Here is a 9210-nt window from a genome sequence, read left to right on the forward strand (position 1 = left end):
AAAAAAAAAAAAAGATTCCCTCTCTCTTTCTCTCTCCCTCTGCCCCTCCCTTCCCTGCTTGCACTCTCATCCTCTCTAAATAAAAAGAGAGAGAGAGAGAAAGAAGTAAATGTATGAGAGTTGATACCAATTAATAATATTGACTCAGGATGCATTTTATTTATATTCATTTATTCAGAATATTGGGGAAAAATATAAAGTAAGATAATTAAAAAAATACATAAAATTTTAAGAAACGTAAAGTTACTAAACTCAAAATTCCTAAAGCTATAGTCAGGAAGGAAGTCAAGCTATATGTGGTCATATGTTTCAGGGTTGGACAATAAACAAGTTTGCTCAACACACTTTTATTAGTGACTACTATTTGCCAGGCACTTTTCTAGGCCTTGGGAATGCTGAAGTAAACAATCCCAACAAAATTTCCTGCCCTCTTGGAGTTTATATTTTAGAGCACGTGATGGAAAATGCACAAATAACTATGAAACAAGTTCAAGAATAAACAAGATAAGTGAATATAGAGCAAGTTGGAGAAAAGAAGAAGAATGTTATATTCTGACATTCTCATATCGATAGTCTTTTCAGGTAATCGACATTTTCCATTGACTATTATACATAAAGTTAGATCTATAATTAGGAAATGTAAGCTGATATTTTCTTACAATCACAATTGTACAATTGGTTTATGAAAGGAAATGAATGGATGCTCAAATGTGGGCTTTTTAGGGGGAAATCTAAATCACATTTGTCTGAAGTGTCATTTTTACATTAGTAGCATGAGAGTTAATCAAATTGTGTGTCTCTTAAATAAAGATCGAGAAGAAGAGGTAGGAATATGATACACACAGCATCTAATTAGTCTACTCATTTCATTTTGTTCAAATAGGAATTTTTAGCCCTGTGAGGAAGTTATAAAAACATACCTGTGAGTTCAGTTTCATGAGAAGCTAGGCACGGAAGCTCTGGTGTTATATATAAAGGCTCCTAAACAAACGGACAGAGTGAAGACAGGATTCTTAAAGAGGCATATTCTAAAGTGAGTCCAGGATGGTGAAATAAAATAAATAAATAAATAAAAGGGAGGGGAAGAGTTAAAAAAAAAAACTTACTTGTATAAAGAAATAATATAAATGCAGACATTCCAATTTCTTCCTTGATGCTGAGCGCATACCCACTGTGCATCTGTCATGTTAGAACATCTATTGAGGATTTGCCGGCATTAGTGATGCCTTGGTGTTACATAAAATTACAAAAGGATGTGATGTAATTTTCAGAAAACATACTTTCTAATACATGAAAAAAACCAACAAAACCAACAGAAATTTATTTAGAAATGATCATTTGGTACAAAAAATAAATGTATGAGCTTCACATGGGCATATTTACCCGACCTCTTAAAACTATTAGGGAAAGAAAGTTACAATGCTTTGCAAACAGCCTGGGTTCAAGTCATTTAAAAACACCCACCACCACTTGAACAAACTATTTAGAAGCTACTTTTGTTATACGAGAATAACCACCCACCAAGACCTAATCAACTGGCCTTCTTGGCCAGTATGCTACACTGTAGTTCATGGGCTCACATAGCCTGAGTGCATATTAAGCTCTTCCTGTGTACCCTAACGGGAGGAGGTGTTGAGGCCACAGTGCAACTTTGTGGCGAGAAAAAGTCCTCTGGGGCAGGATGCTCACTTGAAGCTGTGACTCTGAACCTGGATGTGGTCAGAAGTATATAGTGGGCAGTTGCCCAGAAATGAAAGTAAAAGGTCTGTGGTTAGGACCCAATGGAACTTTTGTAGTCTCACCTTTTCTGTAAATATGTTTGAATTGGTAAGAAACATGTTCAAAGACAGCTTCTAAAGTTCACAAGAGCAAGAAGGTAAATAAACAAGACAGAGAAATAGATCTGAGTCTGGATGTGGATGGACATATTGAAGGAAAAAGTCTGCAACGTAGAGAACAAACTGACAGTTACCAGAGGGGAGGTGGGTGGGGGGATGGATGAAATAGGTGAAGGGGATTAAGAATACACTCATCACAAGAAGCACTGAGTAATATACAGAATTGGTGAATCACTATATTACACACTTGAAACTAATATAACACTGTATGTTAACAGTCCTGGCATTTATTTTAAAGTAAAAAATCTGCAAACATCCTTATTCAGAAACTAAACATCTATGCAGAACATTCAGTGAGGGCTTATGTAGTGGGCAAAACACATATAATGTCATAATAATGTCAACTAGTACATTGTAATAGAACGAATACAAGGCGGGGATTCAAAATTCTTGAATGCATGCTTTGGTGAGAGGGGAGGGAGAACAGGTCCCCATCTTGGCAACTAACTAATGTCGTTTGGCACAGTTTTTTGAGCTCTTAATGGATAATTTATTGGCCCCATCTCAGATAAAACTTTCCGTAATTCTAAAAATAAGCAATTCTGAGATACCATTTTATTCACAAATATTTTCATTATATCAATTTCTTATCCCATGCTAGGAGACTTAATTTTTTATTTGTTTAATATAAATTTATATACAATGGGACAGAAAATATTTTTTCCCTGTGTTATTACTTAGAATTTGTGAATAAACAGCTATATAAATAGCAACTCTTTTCAAAATTGTTCTCAAGTAAATCGCAAGCATGACTTACAAATCAGATGATTTCAAATTTCTATTAGCATCTTACTTATTTTTCTTTGATTGGTTGTTTATTTGTCTTCCATTTAACCTTACATTTCCTGCCACAGTGGTAATCTCTGCATTCATGAAAAAAAAAAAAAGGATAAGACGCCATTTATAACTTCTGCACCTTACTTCTAAATGCTATGTTTTGATTTTTTCAAATTTCATCACAATCATCACAAAATATCAATCTTCCTGATAGTTTTAAGGACATTTCCCTTCCCCTATACCTTGTTTCTTATTCTCTGTTTCTTATTTATGCTGAATATTTCTGAGGGGAGAGGGATTCAGATGTAAACTCTTTAATCATTACCCTACAGCTTATTTTAGGTTTTTTTTTTTTTTTAATATTTGTGTATTTTAGAGAAAGGGAGAGAGGGCGAACGGGGGGGGGGTGGGGAGGGGCAGAGGGAGAACGAGAGAGAATCCCTGAGCAGACTCCCCGCTGAGCTTGGAGAAGAGGCAGTGTTTGATCCCAGGACGCTGAGGTCATAACTTGTGCTGAAATCAAGCGTTCCCCGCTGAACCTTCTGAGCTACCCCAGCACCCCGTTCTAGTTTTTTGTTTGTTTTTGTGTTTTTGTTTGTTTGTTTGTTTGTTTTGTGTAGCACCAGTTGAGATGAAGAGAGATTTAACTATATACACAAAAGCCATCATTTTCTCAAGATCATTCTTGGAAGTCTGATTACTTTTATCTGGAAATTTTGTCTTTGATCAATTAATTTTCTGTTGAGAGTTCTGATCATTTGGTGATTTTCTCTTAAAAAGTTTAGTAATCTTATTTGTCTATACTGATGATCGGTACTTTAAAGTTGAGCAATATTTTTGCCATAAATTTGTCTTTGTATTACTTTGTTAATCAATTCAGATAACATACAAGAAGTTTACCTCTGGCAATATTGAAACTGTGGGAGGAACAATGTTGCTGGACAGAGTATAAGGATATCCTATATTCTGCCTTATGGGATTTCCATTCTTCCTGCAGCTGGTCATACTGGTGGTACACAACCTTCTTCAGCACACTTAGCACACAGTCTGGTATCTCCTATGCCACAAATCACATTTCTGAGTGCCCTTCTCTTAGAGTCATAAAAACAGGGTGCAATCTATTGATTTTTATTTTGTTAAGTTTCAAAAAGGCCACATAGCCTCGATCATCTTAAAGTAAAATTAAAGGTATTTAAATTCTTACTCTGGCAATAGTCTTAAGCATCCAATTACCCATTACCTTTTACCTTTAAGCTGATGAGAGGATTATATATCTTCACCCTGTTGAGCACAAGTTGGGCACTTCTGAGATAAACTACTAGGAGGCAAGTTCACGGCTTTCTGTAGCTCCTTTCTCTCTGACCCAAGAACCAGTGATGTTCCAGATAGAGGCTACTTAAGGAAACTTCATCCAGGGGTGAAGGTGATCTGGGTGAGAGGCATATGGTATAAGTAAGAAATTAAGTTCTCTTGCTGCAGATATAATTTTTGTTGGTGTAATAAGACCCAATATTTGGGAATTATTTGTTAACTACATGATAACCTCACCCTTCTTGACTGATATGTTTATAATTTTCTTAATATTTTCTTTTTTCTAGCTTAATTTATTGTAAGAATGCAATATATAATACATATAAGATACAAAATATATGTTAATTGACTGTTTATGTTATTAGTAAGGTTTCTAGTTGACAGTAGATTATTAGTCGTTAATTTGGGGGCTAATCAAAAGTTCCATGAGGAATTTTGACTGCAGATGGTTCAGCGCCCCTAATGCCCACATTGTTCAAGGGCCAACTAATATATATATATCAGAAATAATTGCTAGCAAGGCCTAGACAATTGAAAACCTGTGGAAGGACATTGTCAGGAATACATGGAGGAGTTGTCTGGTCTCTAGACTACACTATAAGTATCAGTATTTTTTTAAAGGCTTAATTTATCTATTTATCTATTCCTGCTGAGTAGGAAGCCTGACTACACAGGGCTCAATCCCAGGACCCTGGAATCATGACCTGAGCTGAAGGCAGACATTTAACCAACTGAGCCACTCATGCGTCCCTATAAGCATCAGTATTGCTTTCAGTTGAGGAATTTGCCGAGGATGACTATTCCAGTTACAAAACTTGCGGAAGTGTTACAAAAACCTTCCTTAGGACACAGATTTGTTAGATATAAATATTTCCCAAACCAAAAACAATCAAAACAGCCAGTGTTGGGACTAAAATTGTAAATCCAGAGGAATGTAGAAGTTATGTCATTAGAAATGTCCCATACTCAATGTATTATCAGGGCTCCCAACATATAGAGATCAAAAGGAAAAGGACAATTCATGGATTCTGAATGTGCAAGTAAAGTCCTTTAAATATGGCCTGGTCAGTTAAATTGAAACCTTTTACATTTCTAAACTTTGAAAAAAAAAAAAAAAAAGCAACATATCCAAGAGGAGATAATATTAGAGGTTTATTTTATCCCTGATATGTAAATGTACTTATCACATTTAGCTGTATAAAGAAGATTTCTTCCAAAAATGTTAAGATTATATATCTAGCAAAATGAGCAATTAGCATTTAAAAATAGCAGTCACCCTAAAAAGGGTAAGTCAGGTTATTTTCCTTTTTTCGGATATCATTAGGTCTGCTATTATCTTTGGAGACAATGATCCCTGGGCTCTGAGAAAAAAATTTTGCATATAATAAACCCTACGGGCAAGGAATTTTGTCTTATTCTGATGATGATGATTAAGACGATGATGATGGTGACTGTGGATGAAAGGTTAGTGTTTTGATGATTTTATGCACTACCACATACTTGGAGACTTAAAAATAACAAACATAAGATTTTTGTTTGTTTTTGTTATTTGAGTATAGCTGACACACAATGTTAGGTTAGCTTTGGGTGTAAAACAGTGATTTGGCAAGTTTGCACATAACACTGTGCTCACCACAACTGTGGTTACCATCTGTCCTGTTTCTAAAAGCATTTTTTGTGGTCAGAAAGTGTTAGTTACATCTGTATTGGGTGAAGGGAACCTAAACTGAATATCCCTAGGAATACTAACTTATCCAGGCAACACATACTTTACGGTGAGAATAAACAAAGTAAGAGTTTGAAATAGAAGAACTATTTTCTTAGTTATTTTTAGTCTTTCATATTGCATAAGTGTTAACTTCAAAATTAAATTATTCCTGATTCATAATTTGTTTTGTTTTTGTGTCTTCTATGCCTGCCTTCTTCAGGATTATATGAATATTTTTTAGAATTCCATTTCAATGAATATATTGGCTTCTAGGCTACCTCTGTTTACATTATATTTTTAGTGATTGTTCTGAAGATTACAGTACACGCTCTTAACTTTTCATAGTCTTGTTAGAGTTAAGTTTCTACAACTTAAGAAATTTTGTACCAAACAGGCTTGTTGATCACCTCCCTAGCCATTATGGTGTCATTGTCATATATATTACATCCTACATACATTGCAAAGACTGCAAGACACTGTTGCAAACTCTGCGTTGAATAGTCATGCATACCACAAAGAAATTAACAGAAGATTTTCTTTCAAATTTACTCAGATATTTATAATTTTCATTTTCTTCCTACCTTCCTAAATGCCCAATTTTCTAGCTTATAACTACTACTCATAACCCTGAAGAATTTCCTTTCTTTAGCATCTCTTGCAATGCAGGCTTGCTGGTGATGGATGTTCCCAGTAGTGTTTGAAAATGTCTTAATTTGGGGGCGCCTGGGTGGCACAGTGGTTAAGCGTCTGCCTTCGGCTCAGGGCGTGATCCCGGCATTATGGGATCGAGCCCCACATCAGGCTCCTCCGCCATGAGCCTGCTTCTTCCTCTCCCACTCCCCCTGCTTGTGTTCCCTCTCTCACTGGCTGTCTCTATCTCTGTCGAATAAATAAATAAAATCTTTAAAAAAAATGTCTTAATTTATCTTCATTGTGGAAGACTATCAATGATATTGAATTCTGGGTTGGCAGATTTTTTTTCTTGAGAAGAATATTCCATTATTTCCTATTTTCATTACTTATAATGAATTCTTGGGTACCTAGGTGTCATTATTCCCTGGTTGTTTTTAAGATTTTCTTTTGATCTCTTTCAGAAGTTTGAGTTTAATGCATCCACTCATAAGTTGGTTTTTATTTAACTTATTTGGGTTTTGCTGGGCTTCCTGAATTTAACTTTGTGTTTTTCAAGAAATTTGGGAATAGCTGCAGCCATTATTTCTTCCAATATTTTTCTGCCAAATGTTTCCTTCTTGTAAGACCCTAAAGACATGTGTCATAACTTTTGATGCTATCACATGGATCTCTTTTAAAAATTATTTTTGCTTCCCTCTGAGATTGCATTATTATACTTATCCAATCCAGAGCATTTGAGGGGGAAAAGAGCTAGATATTTACATGTTGCCTTAGGAGGAACCACAAAGAAACATAGGTTGTGTTAAGGGAAAAGCCTCATAAAATGTAGGGCAGAAACAATACTTTTTAAATGCTGAAGTCTTATTTTATCCATAAGTTTACACCCATTAAAACCAAGAAACAAGAGTTTTACATTAGTAAATTTGGTACATGAGATTGAACAGACACAACTCTGTCCTTTTTGTATTTTCTCTGGAATTGAGTACCTGCAAAGAACACACTTTCTGGTCTGCTCCAACAATGTAAATTTTTATAAAAGAGTGCTATCTTCCTCTGAATTTAGTACTGAAATGAGTACTGTTTAACTCATACACCCATTATATTGAACACTTAATGTATATTCTCAAGAAGTTAGACACAGAGAAAACTACCATTTCCCTGACTTCTCTGTGACTCTTTCTATTCTGAATTCACTCTTGATTAACACCTTCCTAATATTGTTCCCCATTTATATATCTTCAGTGCTTTTGGTGGAACCCCTAAATCAAGCTCACTCTACCAAATAATTCCCATGACTTTTCATGGGGACATGTAAGACTTAAGACACATTTTTATGCACGTGTTTAGATAGGTAAAAATTTATTTTGGGAGAAAATTGGGGTGTTCCACATCAGAATGTATTAAGCACTACGTCTGTATCTTTGGGGTNTGGGGTAAATACCCAGTAGTGCAAAGGCTGGGTCATAGGGTAGCTCAATTTTTAACTATTTAAGGGACCTCCACACTGTTTTCCAGAGTGGCTGTACCAACTTGCATTCCTACCAACAATGTAGGTGGGATTCCCCTTTCTCCACATCCTCTCCAGCAATTGTTGTTTCTTGCCTTGTCAATTTTTGCCATTCTAACTGGCGTAAGGTGGTATCTTAGTGTGGTTTTGATTTGAATTTCCCTGATGGCTAATGATTTTGAACATTTTTTCATGTGTCTGTTAGCCATTTGTATGTCTTCATTGGAAAAGTGTCTGTTCATATCTTCTGCCCATTTTATGATTTGTTTATTTGTTTCTCGTGTATTGAGTTTGAGAAGTTCTTTGTAGATCTTGGATACCAGTCCTTTATCTGTGGTGTCCTTTGCAAATATATTCTCCCATTCCGTGGGCTGTCTCTTAGTTTTTTTGACTGTTTCCTTGGCTGTGCAGAAGCTCTTTATCCTGATAAAGTCCCATAAGTTCATTTTATCTTTTATTTCTCTTGCCTTTGGCGATGTGTCGTGAAAAAGGTTGCTCTGGCCGATGTCATAGAAGTTGTTGCCTATGTTCTCCTCNTTTCAATAGTAAAAGTGCATACGTGTGGATGGGATGCTCCAACATTGGAAGGAAAAGGGCATTTCAGTGTCTTCTTTCCCCAGGACCCTGCAGGTTCCCCAAATCCAGGAACAAAACAGGCTATCTTGTCACACCTTGACAATCCCTTTCAAATTTCTTCAATTGCAAAAAAAGATAGCCTTTAAATATGTCCAAAACAAAACACAGTGGGAGGAACAAGGTTTCTTCATCACTGAGAAAAAGAACAGTAATAGTGACTTGATTTTCAAAATGGGAATGCATGTCAAGTAAAAAATCACTCTTGTTTAGTGTCCATACATGATGTGTTGAATTTCTCAAAAACCTTTTTTAAAATGCAAATATGTTTGATGTATATGATTAAATTGGTTAAATCAGAAGATATTTTTGGTGCCACATTGAATTAATACATTGAAACAATAGAGATTTGGATAGGTGAAAAGAGGAAGATGAAGTTTTAGACTTTGGATCTTCTCAGAATCAGAGTTTATTAAATATTAGGGAAGCAAATTAAGAAAAGAGGACATATACCAAGAACTCAATGTGGTTTCACTTCATTTTAAAGATCTTTAGACATATATTATTTATTCCTCAGATCAACCCTATTAGGTGGCTACAATTATGGTCCTCAAGTCAGATGATGAAACTGAAACAAAGTTTTTAAGTAAAAATGACTGAGATTTAGTGAATACTTATGTGCCAAGAGGTGCTTTTCAAATAATCTTCAAGTAACTCTATGAATAAAACACTATTTCAAACTGAGGGTTTCAGAGGGGAGGGGGGTGGGGGGATGGGCTAGCCCAGTGATGGGTATTAAGGAG

The 9210-nt window shown here is 35.5% G+C and overlaps 1 protein-coding gene across 4 annotated transcripts in view; it reads right to left on the reverse strand.

Moving 5' to 3' along the window:
* The window catches only part of KLRK1 (killer cell lectin like receptor K1), a 14181-nt gene extending 12780 nt beyond the window's left edge, over positions 1 to 1401 (reverse strand). For 2 of the 4 annotated variants that reach the window (XM_011236638.3, XM_019809433.2), the window contains exons 1-2: positions 1107 to 1226; positions 921 to 981 (exon numbers count right to left, since the gene is read on the reverse strand). The gene's annotated coding sequence lies outside the window, so the exon portion shown is untranslated. Of the gene's footprint in view, positions 1 to 920; positions 982 to 1106 lie in introns of all 4 variants that reach the window. The other 2 variants (XM_011236637.3, XM_011236635.3) reach the window with 2 other exon arrangements.
* Positions 1402 to 9210: the final 7809 nt, after the last annotated feature.

The sequence above is a fragment of the Ailuropoda melanoleuca genome, chromosome 16 (genome assembly GCF_002007445.2).
Source record: "Ailuropoda melanoleuca isolate Jingjing chromosome 16, ASM200744v2, whole genome shotgun sequence".
NCBI lineage: Eukaryota > Metazoa > Chordata > Mammalia > Carnivora > Ursidae > Ailuropoda > Ailuropoda melanoleuca.